Raw genomic sequence first — 15,020 nt, 5'->3', positions numbered from 1 at the left:
GGCTTTGGAGGAGAAGAGGCAAGCCACCGAGGAGCATGCACGCCTAGCGGAGGAGGAGAGGAAGCTTTTCTTGATGGATACTTCCCATATGGATGAGAGGCAAAAGGAGTACATCAACCTTCTTCGCGATGAAGTGTTGGCCAAAAAGAGATTGTTGGTAGCCAACATGAACACTTCCACTACCGGCATGTTTGGAGGAGGCATGTTTGGAGGAGGGATGCCGACGTTTGGAGGAGGCATGGGAGGCATGGCCGGCATGGGAAGCATACCCATGGCCGGCATGGGAGGCTATGGAGACTGTAATATCCCAGGTATTGGGGTTACAAAAATAGAGGAAACAGATGTGTGCATTGCATTCATGCATAGAAAATCTGGGGAATTTTCGCACTTTAAAGTAAAACAGTCACGATGAATCGAAGTTTCACTTGACCTTGGTGGAATTGAAGTAGCTCATCAAGTCAAGCGCTATAAACCTCAATGTGACTTTGTTTAAAACCTTGTTTTGGGTAGAGATGATTTGATCTAAGGGGTTAGATCAAATGGAACTAATAATCAACACAACAACACTTTACTCAATGATCAACTACTTGATCTTATAACAGATCATAATATGGTAATCATTTCCATAACACAAGAACATCTGTTCAATTACAAACCAAGTAACAATAAAATGGAGAAACCATTCTTGACTTATCTTTTCCATGTCCTAAACTAATCCTTGATCCTACCATGAACCTCATGGTATTCATTCTACTTTATTCTTGAAAACATAACAAGGAGATCAATTCTAGAAATATATATTCTTCTCTATTCCAAATAGTTAAGCATCAAACCTAGAGAGGTGAGAGTTCTATTATAATTATTAGAGAAGCATTAACAAACCTTGAGTTAAACCTTGGACATACATCCCAGTATTCAAATCATCATCTTTAAGAGGAACCCTAGGATCTTATTCAAGATGTTTCCTAGAGAGACAATCCATTTATGTTAACCATAGATATTGGTGACCACATCATTCTCTATGGAGCCTAACCTTAGGTTAGTATCAAAGTCTTTCCCAAATGAGAGAGATCATTCATACTAATCCTTGATCTGTCTAATTTTAGAATAAAGGACAACCTTTAAACTAAAGTATTAGGTTGTAAACCATTTCCCTTGGAGTGGTGGGATAACCTAACATCACATGGAATAATACCATATCCATGAACTGATAAAGTAAGGAGGAGCTAAATTCAACCAAGATAGCCAAGTGGAGTTTTAGACTAAATACCTATTGAGATATTGTGAATACACCATAAACCCTAGAATAACTATTCCTATGAGAGGGAGCTCAAGTTATGGTGTTACACTCAAGTTAGTGAGGCAACACTTGGATTTGAGGGAAAGAACTATCCATATACCCAGATGATTATATCATCATTCCCTGGAAAGAACCCTAAGAAATATCTCAGGCATTCTCCTGGGATATAATCTATAGAGACAACCATAGCCATGTCCAACCAAGAAACTATAAGAGAGATATTATGCTTAGCTGATCAAGACAACACTTGATCATGGAAGTGAAAACCATTCCATTAAAAATACTTTAGGAAGCCAAACCTTAAACATTATAAATTGAGTAATGATCATAAACCCTAAGAATTTGAGATAGAAGATATGAAGAACAAGTTGATCATGCCTAATCCATGATCATGCTCTTGAGGTATGTGAGAATAAGATAGATCCTAATAGGATTAGTAGATGTTATCCACCACATGAAATCATAGGGAGGTAACTAGTAGGCAAACCTAGGCTTACATCCCAACCTTAACTTGTGAACCACTTGGTGATCCTAAGTAGAATTCTACCACAACTACATTCCACTTATTCTTCACCTAAGAAACATAAGAAAACCTTAGAGTAAAACTCCATACTTAAAATGGTGGGAAACCATCCATCCATATGACCAAAGTTAACTATAAAAAGAACCATAACCACTTTAGTTACTTTAATGATAAATTGAGGATAGCAATAGAAGTTAATTGGGAGAAGACAAAACAAATTCTTAAGTCCTTAGTAACTAAAGGAGAATCTCAACTATTAAGCAAGTAACCACCTTAAAATGGATAGGGAAACTAAACCCTGGTTGTGTATCACTTGGGTGATCACAACTATAGGCCTAGTTCACATATGAGTTTCAAACTATTTACCATTAGGTGAATATCATTAGAACCCTAGAATTGCTCACAAACTAAATCTTAGGCTTCAATTATTGAACCTAAGATTAACCTAGAGCTAAATACTATAATTAAAACCATATGTGTGATCAACCACTTAACCCCATAAACCCAAGCCCAAACCATGATGAGAGTAATTTCTACTCTAGGTATTTCTAAGTGTTGTTAAAAATATGATACTTGTGCTAACTCTAAAATAGGGTTATGATAACAATCTACATGACCTTACTAAATAATTGCTCACATGAAATCATATGTAAGTAACCAACATCTCAAATAAGAGGTCAAGTTCTAATGATAACTTCTAAAGTACTTGCAATAGGAATTATCAACTCTAAATAAGTAAAAAAGAGAGTTGCAATCCAAATAAAAAGGGAACTTAAAGAACACCTGAAATCATGCTTAATTGATATTTTGAATAAGCCCACATGTATGAAATAGAATCAAATATAAAATTCCTTCTTCCAATAAGAAAGTGGTGTAATAACCATTGCACTAATTCTTCATGGAATTAACCTCATTGAAATACCTGCAAAATAGAAAAGAATGGAAATTTAAATTAAAAACAGAATAAAAAATAGGAAATACAAAACAGTGAATAAAAGAAAGGAAGAGAAAATGGGCTCACCTGACTTACCTGGACATCCACCGAGCCCAGCAGCAGCCCGTGGAGCAACCACCAAAGGCCAAGCCCACCAGAACCAACCCAGCCCAATACCCCTTCGAATAAACACGAAGTGGACGAAGACGTCTTCGTCTCCTTCATCTCTGTGAGCACGGGAGGGTGCCACGGCGCCGACCAGAGAGCCACGTCCCGGCCGCCGTTGCTGACTGCGCGACCACCAACGACCGAAAGATCGCCGTATAAAGCCCTGGCCGAAACCCTAGCTTCCAATTTCTCCTCCTCCCTGCTTCATTTTTCCCCAAATTAAAACCCTAGCATCTCCGGCCATCTCTCACCATCATCGATTGGGACCTCCCCGAGCCTCGGCGTGGTCACCATCGTCACCACCACCCTCGACATGCCCAGCATACGGGAGGAATCGAGCCGATAAGCCCCGGAGCGTCTCCGGCGAGCTTGTCTTCTCCGACGATGGGAGACGTCGATTGCGCCGATTCCGACCTCCCCTTGCGCCACCGTCAAGCCCTTCGTGATCACGGTGAGCTGCTGATGCTCAAGCACCCCGTAGCTTCCTCTACTCCCCTTTGCATCGCCACCACGACGCACCTCTGCGTGAGCCGCCGCTCGGCATCACCGGCGGTGAAGCTCCGATGACCAATAGGAGGGGCGCCGCCGCCCGTAGGCTCAGTATCGCGCGGCGAGTCCAGTCCACACCTCAGCTCAGGCGCGGGAGCGCCGAATCGCCGGCGGCAAACCCGCCTGGTCGCCGGCCGACCACTGCAGTGCCACCTCGGCGATTTTGACCATGGTCAAAAGCCACGTGGTGGCTGACGTGTCTCTGACCCATAGGTCAGTGACCATATGGGTAGTTTAACCCGGTACAGTTAGTATTTTCTGTTTAAATTTAATTCCAGTAAATTACTGCAACTTCAAATAAATTTAGAAAATCCAATTTAAGTCAGAAAAATATAAATGAGATATTAAAATTCTTAGAAAAGAAAACTCTATCCAATAAAAATATAAAATGAAATTTTTATTTTTAATAAAAATTCGATTATTTAATACTTGTTATTTAAGCCTTTAATTTTAAATTCTAAATACAATTAAAAATTCAGAAATTAAGAAACCATTTATAAATTAAATAAAACCAGTAAGCAAATAAAGAAAACATGAAAACTAATTTTCTTTATTTGCAATCCTATTAAATCATTATTAGGGAAATTTAAACCCTAATTAATAATTACCCTAATTAGTAAATTATGTAAAAATAATAAAAAGCCAAATTGAATATTAATTTTATTTTAAAGTTACTAATAACTTCAACTTTAACATGAAGTTATTAATCATAGAATTAAATTGTAAATAGCAAACCCTAAATTCCACATGGAATGATATTATAACCCTATCATTTCATGTGACTCCTAAAACCCTAAATTAACTAGGAACCCTAGTTCCATTATTACATGTAAATCCTAAACTGCTTCTAACCTAAACCCTAGGTTAGAACATGTGATCATGGTACCTTCTTTCAAAGCATAGAACCCTAGTAGCAAGTAAATACCTGTCTTGGCCACATAAAATGTAGAAGACCTATCACTAATATATGGGTATCCCATGTGTTCATCATCATCAGACCTAAATAATCCAGTAGGGTCAACCAAGTGTAAATCCTAGATCCTATTACCAAACAACCATCCTTAATTATCCATGCTTAGCATCACACCATTGTGATGAACCCTAATAGCAACCATGCCCATTATCCTGCATTACCTAACCATACTCCACTAAACCCTATCAGTATGAGATAATTATTAATCTTCCTATTTAGGGAACCACCATTCCTTACTTAGTAGATCCAATAGCCAACCCTAGACAACCTCAACCCTAGTTGCTATACTTCTTATTATTTAAGAAGTATGTTCTTCAAAAGTTATTCTTTTGAAGTAAATAAAGAATCGTCATCAACCCTGCTTATAAGGACCTATAAACCCTAGCTGGCTATCACCAATAAGATGAACCAGTCCGGATAGCAACCTTGTATGAATAATTGCTTAGGATGCCTAGGCTTAACTCAACCTTACAAGCCCTAGGTGTTGATGAATCCAACTAGGTTGTGAGCCATCCACTACTTACTCCAGAAACCAATTAGAACCATAGAAAACCATAGAACCCCACAGAACCCCACAAACCTAATTATCATACTTGTTCTTCATTAAAGAACATGTTCTTCAAAAGTTATTCTTTTGAATTATATAATAAGTAATCATCAACCATGCATTATAGGACTTAAAATTGACAAATGCTCTTTACTTATTATACAGCTACTATTCCTGGTTGTGTATGATTGTTACCATTCATTTTGCCACCTGCTAATAATTCTAAAACAAAACAACCCTGAATAAGAACCTTGTTTGTAAATCACTCTAAAAGTGCAACACACCCTAAACCAATCATTACATCTCACTGATCCTAAATCATCGGGGTTAGGTCACGCATAGAGCGATTGCATCTCATTCTTATGCATTATTGCATCCTTGCCAATCTTTTAAACATCGTCCTTACCGGACGGTGATGCTATTTCAGAATTTGGAGTTATTACATATCGAAGACCTTGCCTGCATAATCTTGCAGTCAAGAAAGGCAAGTTCATCACTTGCTCATGCCATTCGAGTATTTTTATCAAATTACTTGCAAAGTACTATGTTTATCACTATTGCATAAAAACCAAAACCACTATTTTCATAACTATGAATATGACTAAGTGGTGGGCAATGGAACCATGGATTGTGTTGATATGGTGGAGGTTCCATTGACGAGGGATCACCTCGGCAATGCCTACGGATTGTAGACTAGGGTTTCGGGAGAGAGCGACGATGGAGATTCCGGGGACGAGATTAGGCACACGACGTACCCAGCTTCGGGTCCCCTCGGTGGAGGATCCCTACGTGCTTGCTAGCAATCCGATATATGATCATAGATGTATTTACGGGGTGCCGCCGTAGGCGGAGCTATGTTGTCTATATTCTGTCTATCCGTTCTCCTCTTTATTTCGGGTGCCCTGGCTAGCTTTATATATGCAACCAGCCTAGGGTTTTACAAGAGTCCTAGTCGACTACTTCTTCGGGTTGCCTTTGTTAGGCCTTCTCCATATTTGGTCTTCTTCATATTGGGCCGAGCCATGTATACTAATAATGGGTACCCGAAGGGTATGCCCATGTCAGTAGCCCCCGAGTTTATAGGGAAGTCGAAGACTTGCGTAGAAACTCCAAGCATAACCATCTCCGGAGTCGAAGAAAATACAAGGCGAGGTCCATGTCGCAGATCATGTGTAGCGTAGATGATGTCGACGATTCTTGAAATTATCGGGTGCGCGGCAGCGCTCCCGATGGGAGTAACCCCGAGTCTATGGGCAAGTGCTTGCACTTGGGCATAGACTCAAGTTGTACTACTCGATGAAGAACTTTAACTATATTTACGGAGGATTTGATGAAATCCATGTGCTCCCGATGGGAGTAGGCTCCACTCGAGTCGTAGAATCGAGTTGAGTCTACAAACCTTGATTGTCATAGATGATGTCGAAGTTATTTTTCTATCGGGTGCGCGACCAGCGCTCCCGATGGGAGTAGCCCCCGAGGCTACAGCCAAGTGTTTGCACTTGGGTGTAGGCTCAACTTGCTTGTAATTGACTCCACAATTTTTCCTCTTTCTTATCGGGAGAGTGAACAATACTCTCGATAAGAGTAGCCCCGAGCCTATGAGCAGGTGCTTGCACCTAGGCATAGGCTCAAGTTGTACTACTCGATAAACAACTTGGCGCATGCCCTTTTTTTTTTATCGACTCCAGACCGTTGCTATTTTTATTTGACATTCATATCTATATTGTACAGGGATAATGGTAATTGGGGCTAGTTCATCTGACGGATCAGGTACTAGTTAACTGCTCTAGTGGCAATCCGCAAAAACCTACTTCAAGATCACGTCCCTGGACATGATCTCGGGATACTGGTGCGAACTTCGACAGGTGCCGCTTAAGGTCTTACCATTCTGTCGAGTCCCAGTAAAATTTATCGGGTACCTAACGCGTCCATTAGGATTTTTCTTCGTATCTGTTGATACGGATAAAAGTAGCAGAGCGCAGTCTTCGGCGATGCCACGCCCAGCGGAACGGATCTGGGTCTTACCTTCGCAAATTTGCGGCATTCAGAAATTGATCGCAACTTTGGCGTTCTGAGAATATATTGTCGAGTGCCTTGTTCGGCTGATGCAATGACCTATTTTGCGGGTTCTTCTATTTTTCTCTCGGGCTTGATGAGACAGCCGAATATATTGGTTCTTCTATATTGTTGGATACATCACCGATGCTCTTGCTCGGAACAATATGACGAGTCAATGGACCCGAAGATTTGTCCATCCTCTTTTTTTTCTCCTCCTTTTTTTTTTTGGTTTCTCCTTGATGAAAATTTCGTCGAGTTCCTCTCTCAGGAAAATTTCTTCGGGTCCTCCTTGAGGACAATTCTTCGGGTCCTCTTTGAGGATAATTTTTCGGGTCCTCCCTGAAGATAATTCTTCGGGTCCTATTCTTTCTTGAAGACAATTTCGTCGAGTTCTCCCTTTAGACAATTTTGTCGGGTTCCTCTTTTTTGGATGCAACAGAGTCAATGAAGAAGCAGGTCGTGTGTCGGAGTTGATGAGGCCGGCGAATGCAGTGAAGAAGTCGAGTTGAAATAGAAATTGTCGAGTAGCCGATGTCGAGGCCGCCAAGTCATCGATGAAGAAACACCGAGCCCCCGAGCACTCCAGATATATATGCGAGTAGGCCACACATATTCGTCGTAATAATCGCCTGAACGCCACGTTGTCGTCATGGTTAGGGGCGAAGTCGCTGTCAAGCCCCCGAGCATTGGTTTTGCACCGCCACAAGATGATGAAGATGTGGCCATATGCCGAGCGCGTCGATGTCGATCTGGTCATGCGGCTCGAGGTCAAGTGCAGGTGAAAATGTTGATGTAGTCATGAGTTGATGCACTGAGCTGAGTCATGGCTACTCCGAGGCCAGCGATGCCCATCACGGTGATATAGGTGTCCATGCAGCCGCGTGCAGAGAGTGCGATATACGAATTTGCTCCGGATGTTGCATCATTCGCAACTGACTGTCTCTCTATAACCTGGTTATCATCGTGGTATGGCCATATGGAATTGAGTGTGCATGTGATGTCTCGGAACCTGATCCAACTCCTCAATCAGCTGTCGATGAATATGGCTCGGCGCGCTTGCACCTTCGCCCGTCTGGCTTGCATGTATTTATTTTCTGTCCATCTCTAATTTGTCTGAAAAGTGTGTAATGCTGGCGAGGATTGCTTTTGCTAAACTTGCCCTTCTTTCCTCAAGTTCCTTGTACTAGTATTTTGCACATCGAGTGACATATTGAGTACATATCACTTGACTTTTTCAGCTAGAGACTCCAATAAAGAATAAAGCCTTGCTCGTGGCTTTCTCCCGTATAAAATGGCCAGAAATTTCTAACAAAGTGCGTGACTGCTCTTGTCCTCATTGGCCCAAACTAAGTAGTCTTTGGTATATTGATTGGCTTCAGTTCGCACGCTATGATTGCCGCTTTGGCACTTGGCCGATAAGTTCACCCGTACTGTAGCAAAATCTGTGTCATCTTCTCAGTCACATCCAAAAACCACTACATCCAGGATCACCCGTACGGTATAGCTTCATTTTGATGTATACGCGTGGATCGGGTATTGCTACTTCTCTTGAATGCCAGATAACACCAGCGACCCACGCGTAGTGAAAACGGGGAACCACTGGAGATTAATTTCTTTTGCATTATTAATCAAAGGCAACGCTGATGTAGAGCCCCTGGGTACTGTGACGTATTTAGCGTGTTGAAGAAGATGACTCGGTGACTGGGCACCTTCTCAATGTAATGGTTTTTGGTACCATGTATAAGTGATCCTGTGTATAAAAAGTAATACCAAGTGGAGAAAATTCGATGGAATAATTAAATTTACAAGACAAAATACTCAATTGGATGAATAGCACCTGGTTCTGTTGAAAAGGTCGCTGTTGTTATTGATGAAGAAGTCTTCAAGCTCTCAGATGCGGTCAAGTGCTGTCTGCCTCACCGTTATCATTGATGAAGTTGTTGGCTCCCAGAGTTGCATCAGGCCAGCGATTATATAAGATGAAGCCATTGAAGATGAAGCTATTGAAGGTGAAATCCACTGAAGATAAATCCCTTTGAATATTTAAGCCAAAAATTAAGCCATTAAAGATGAATCCGTTGAAAATTAAACCATCAAAGATTGAGCCATTAAAATGAATCATTGAAGATGAATCCACAGAAGATTAATCCATTGAAGATGAATCCACTAGAGATTAAGCCATTAAAGATGAGACTCCGAAGCTGAAACCACCATAAATTAAGCCATTTGAAGATTAGACCATTGAAGGTTACGCCATTAGAGATGAAGCGTTTGATGATGAATCTACCGGAAATGCATCGGGTAATATTGTAGAGGAGAAAACCAACAATAGCCATATAGATGAGTCCACTGACCCGGAAATACATCGGGTAGTATTATATAAGAGGAAAACGAATAATACACGGGTATATAAATCCACTGACCCAAAGAAAATAAATCGACCGGCCCAAAGAAAATAAATCCACTGACCCGGAAGTGCATGGGGACAGTATTATATAACTTGCCGCAAATTCCATGCAAACAATTGCAATGTTTCTTGCCTTCACGCACAGTTGTGCTTTACCTCATCGCATATGTGCACAAATTTTCCAATATCATAACTGTAGCCAAAGTAAATCGCCATACCGATCAGTCCATGAATTCACGATCATTGTTGAAGTTTGATCCGACGATTCAATCAATGTAATGGGCCGCGACGTCATATGGAGTCGACGGAATCACGGTAATGACGATGCTGGTTCCTCCGAAGTCAATGGTACTGGAGATGCTCCCGTTTGAAGTCGTTGGCGACCGTCAGTGCCTTGATCGACTGCCGCATTTCCTTTTCTTTCCCTTTACGTGAAGCTCTTGATTTGGTTGGTTTGTCCTGCACACTAATTCCATGCACGTGAAGTAGACCTTGCAGCAATTTTGTGATTGGTGCTCCGGCCGCTGATTCCATGCACGTGAGGTGCTCTTCATGTCCTGCACACTAGATCGGCAGGGTCACGATTGCGCGCAATGGTTTAAAAAGTGCAACTTGACTTTTTGTCGGGTTCGGCAACTTGGCGCAGTATCTCGTCGGAACGTCTGGAGTCGATGCTCCCAGCACCTGCCAAATACGCTCTAGGAACCGCCGGAAGCTGTGTCGGGTGTGGATCGTGTCCTTGTAGGCTGGTCCATCAAAGTGTCTCGATTGCATGTGAACTTTCACGTGATCCGGCCGATGCACCACTCTTGTGAAGATCCGCGCGTGAAGGAAGCTGCATATCGACGCGTGCACACGCCTTGAGATTTGTCGCCGAGATCGTCGACTCAACCAGCTTCACGGAGTTGCCGAAGTTAATCGTAGATGAACTCCCCAGATGCGATCTAACTGCCCATGTAGATTAAGGATCTCGCCCGGATAACAAAATCCAGTCGTCGCGATTCCCACAGACGGCGCCAATTGACGAGGGATCACCTCGGCAATGCCTACGGATTGTAGACTAGGGTTTCGGGAGAGAGCGACGATGGAGATTCCGGGGACGAGATTAGGCACACGACGTACCCAGCTTCGGGTCCCCTCGGTGGAGGATCCCTACGTGCTGCTAGCAATCCAGTATATGATCATAGATGTATTTACAGGGTGCCGCCGTAGGCGGAGCTATGTTGTCTATATTCTGTCTATCTGTTCTCCTCTTTATTTCGGGTGCCCTGGCTAGCTTTATATATGCAACCAGCCTAGGGTTTTACAAGAGTCCTAGTCGACTACTTCTTCGGGTTGCCTTTGTTAGGCCTTCTCCATATTTGGTCTTCTTCATATTGGGCCGAGCCAGGTATACTAATAATGGGTACCCGAAGGGTATGCCCATGTCATCCATTGCAAGGGTTTATATCCATCTAGGATTAAACAACAAATGTCGCCAGTGATTCTTGTGCCGTAATACCCGTGTTAACCATAAGATCCGGAGTGGGACGGAGTAGTCAAAAGTGTTTCCACCTCTCGTTCATCAACGGATGCGCTTTACCGTAGTACACTTGTAATCCAAGGGGGCAAGCGGTGAGGCTGGGGAGTCCTAAGTCCCCACGGCATTGTCCGTAGTACACTTGTCGCCCGAAGGAGCAAGCGGTGAGGCTGGGGAGTCCTAAGTCCCCACGGTATTGCGGTCTATGATGGGTTGCAGCTGCCGGCGTAGGAATGTATGGTAGAGCCCTGCATTGACGTCGTGGTCGGGGTCCACCCTGAAATCTATGGAAATAATGGGACCGGCGTGGACCCAGGGTCGGAGTTTGCAACAAAGGGTGGGTGTTCAAGGTAGCGGAGGAACATGATTGGCTAGACCTTATACCGGGCCTCACACCATAGGAAGTGTGGACGGGGAATATGCCCGGTTGGCACCAAGGTTAAGATCTCTTATTGGTAAAGCAACACACCTCTGTAGAGTGTAAAGAATCGTGACCTGTCACTCCCTGTTCCGGGATATGGAACTGCGAACGCGGCCGGAAAGGAGCTCCATGAAGTTCTAGTAAACCGGTGAAGGCTGACGGACATAGTTCTTCTGAATAAAAGCAACCTTTTGAAGAAATGGTTATGAAAACCTGCATTGGTATTAGACTTTCTGGTCTAATGCCGTAGTTAGTGCATTAAACACCTCTTTCCTATAATGAACTTGTTGAGTACGCTCGTACTCATCCCACTCTTAAATCCCCTGCTTAGATATGGAGGCATCGAAGGAGTATCTACATTGCAACTCGAAGGCCGAGGAGTCAACAACTACTTCAAGAGACAAGACCCTGTCAGAGGAGTCAGATACCACATACATCAAGGAGAAAACCTAGTTTAGCCATAGAAGGGAACTAGTTTCCTAAACTTAGCTCCTACTTAGCTAGAATCTATTCTTAGCCTCTATAGCTAGTTAAATACTCTACAAGTAGAGTCCGTGATAAGATTAGATCACGAGTCGTTCTTCTGGAGTTTATTTGCAGTTTTACCTCATTGTAAAGTAGGAGGCTGTGAGGATCTTTTGTAAAGAGTCTGTGTTGTAATTCTATAGACATGTCTTGGACCCGCATATGTTTCTGTTGTACCATTCTGAGCGATATAATACAAGTGGAACAGTGTTTCATTGGTGTTATATCAGACTTGCATACTACACCATGCAGTGGTATGCCGGGTCACCACAGGCATGGCCGGCATTGGAGGACCAAGCTATGGAGGAGTGTTTGGAGGGACCATGGGAGGCTCGGTGAGTGGTGTGTATGGGAGTATGGGAGCACCACCGGGAGGCTTCGTGTCTTCCATGAATGCTACTATTCCTCCTTCAACCCAAGATGACGAGGAGGAAGAAGAAGGTGTTGACTTGGAAAGTGCGGAAGTGTGATATGCATTATGTGTTCCAATTTGTCCATTTGAACCATATGTCGTGTGTCATTGTTGAACTACGTCATTTTGTTGTGTCGTTGTTGAACTACGTGATGTTGTTGCACTTTGTGTCATTTGTTTCATGAATTATGTGTGTTTATTTGATCTTTGTGAATGCAAAATAGTCTAGAAATCTGTTTTCCGCGCCCGCGCGCGCTGTATTTTGCCGCGCTTGGCGGAGGACCATTTTTTCAGCCCGCGCACGCGCTGCATATTAGCGCGTCCGGCGGAGGAAAAATCGGCACCGCGCGCGCTATCTGTTTACCGCGCGCAAAATTCTTAGTTTTAGCGCGCCGCGATATAGCGCGCCTGTTGGAGATGCTCTAATCCGTGCGCCTGTTGGAGATGCTCTAATCCGTGCGACATTGCAGCGGTATCGAGAGCATGTCCATCTGATGAATATTTTCGTGAATATTTCTTAAAGTTTATTTTAGCGCGTTTTGTTTGAAACTAGATCGAGATTTACACGGCAGCGTGACTCCGTCCTGTCTTTCCCATGATTGGCTATGAAAGCTCCGGTCTTGCTTAATTGGCTATATTTTGTTACGCTGCTGGTGGAAGCTCTGCAATCTCAACTGCGTGTCAGTTGGAGTTTTGCATGCTATGTGTCCACCTCTGATCCAAGAGAAACATTCATCACCCTTTCCAGACTGAACAAATAGTTACACATCTATCTATTATATACTAAAAGCAAAATAAGGAGTTTTAAATAGAGACACAAGGTTAATCCACATCATCCAAATTATTTTTAGTCATTAGATCTGTAATTTGTGGCTAGGATTTAATAAGAGATAAATATTTACGTAAACGCGCATATGTGTGACTCAGATGTGAACTTGACACGTTCTATTATTTTCACAAAATATCCAGACCTTCATGGCTAGGTATGTAACTTACGACCAGGATTTTATAACAAAAATAGTAGTATCAATTTTTCAGTTGACACGGAGCAAGTCTAGGTCACGTAAAAGTGTATTTGAAAAAGAAAACCATGAAAACCAGAGTCACGTTTCTATACGAGTAGAGGATTTTTTTTCCTTGACCATAAGAGTCTTAGTTCATCACGTCTAGGTGAGATCTACATTAAACGCATACATGCACGTGCCTGTTTACGTATTCTAGCACGTTTAGGTAAGATTTAAAAAGAAAGTTTAGGTGAGGTATCTATGTACTGTATTGTGTTAGCGCTGGACGTGTTGTATGTGTAACTTTTCTTAAACCACATGTGCATGCTCGCGGGAGCTGAGCAAGAGTGCCGACGAGGAGAACGGCTTATGCTGTCGTCCTTCCGTCGAGTCGGGTAGCTCAGAAGATGACATTAGAAATTATGCTAAATAGTATGAATTGATTTATACTACATGAATTAATTATATTTAAGCAATCGGAAGAAAAAAATATTACCCCTCTCCCTTGAGAAAAATGTAGCAAATTTATCTAAATTCAGATGTATCTATAAAAGCAAATAAGGGGTTTTAAATAGAGACACGAGGTTAATCCACATCATCCAAATTATTTTTAGTCATTAGATCTGTAATTTGTGACTAGGATTTAATAAGAGATAAATATTTACGTAAACGCGCATATGTGTGACTCAGATGTGAACTTGACACGTTCTATATTTTTCACAAAATATCCAGACCTTCATGGCTAGGTATGTAACTTACGACCAGGATTTTGTAACAAAAATAGTAGTATCAATTTTTCAGTTGACACGGCAAGTCTAGGTCACGTAAAAGTGTATTTGAAAAAATAAACCATGAAAACCAGAGTCACGTTTCTATACGAGTAGAGGATTTTTTTTCCTTGACCATAGGAGTCTTAGTTCATCACGTCTAGGTGAGATCTATATTAAACGCATACATGTACGTGCCTGTTTACGTATCCTAGCACGTTTAGGTAAGATTTAAAAAGAAAGTTTAGGTGAGGTATCTATGTACTGTATTGTGTTAGCGCTGGACGTGTTGTATGTGTAACTTTTCTTAAACCACATGTGCATGCTCGCGGGAGCTGAGCAAGAGTGCCGACGAGGAGAACGTGTTGTGTCGGCTTATGCTATCGTCCTTCCGTCGAGTCGGGTAGCTCAGAAGATGACATTAGAAATTATGCTAAATAGTGTGAATTGATTTATACTACATGAATTAATTATATTTAAGCAATCGGAAGAAAAAAATATTACCCCTCTCCCTTGAGAAAAATGTAGCAAATTTATCTAAATTCAGATGTATCTATAAAAGCAAATAAGGGGTTTTAAATAGAGACACGAGGTTAATCCACATCATCCAAATTATTTTTAGTCATTAGATCTGTAATTTGTGACTATGATTTAATAAGAGATAAATATTTACGTAAATGCGCATATGTGTGACTCAGATGTGAACTTGACACGTTCTATTTTTTTCACAAATATCCAGACCTTCATGGCTAGATATGTAACTTACGACCAGGATTTTATAACAACTAGTACAAATGCCCGTGCGTTGCCACGGGACGCAAATTTTATTTCTAAATGCACATATATAAGGGATACACATTCTTTGTAGCAAATAACTTCAATGGAATCATCTTTGTCCACACTATGGTTCAAC

Source organism: Lolium rigidum, chromosome 2 (assembly GCF_022539505.1).
Source record: "Lolium rigidum isolate FL_2022 chromosome 2, APGP_CSIRO_Lrig_0.1, whole genome shotgun sequence".
NCBI classification, from domain to species: Eukaryota; Viridiplantae; Streptophyta; class Magnoliopsida; order Poales; family Poaceae; genus Lolium; species Lolium rigidum.
Note: the sequence above shows the minus strand (reverse complement) of the source record.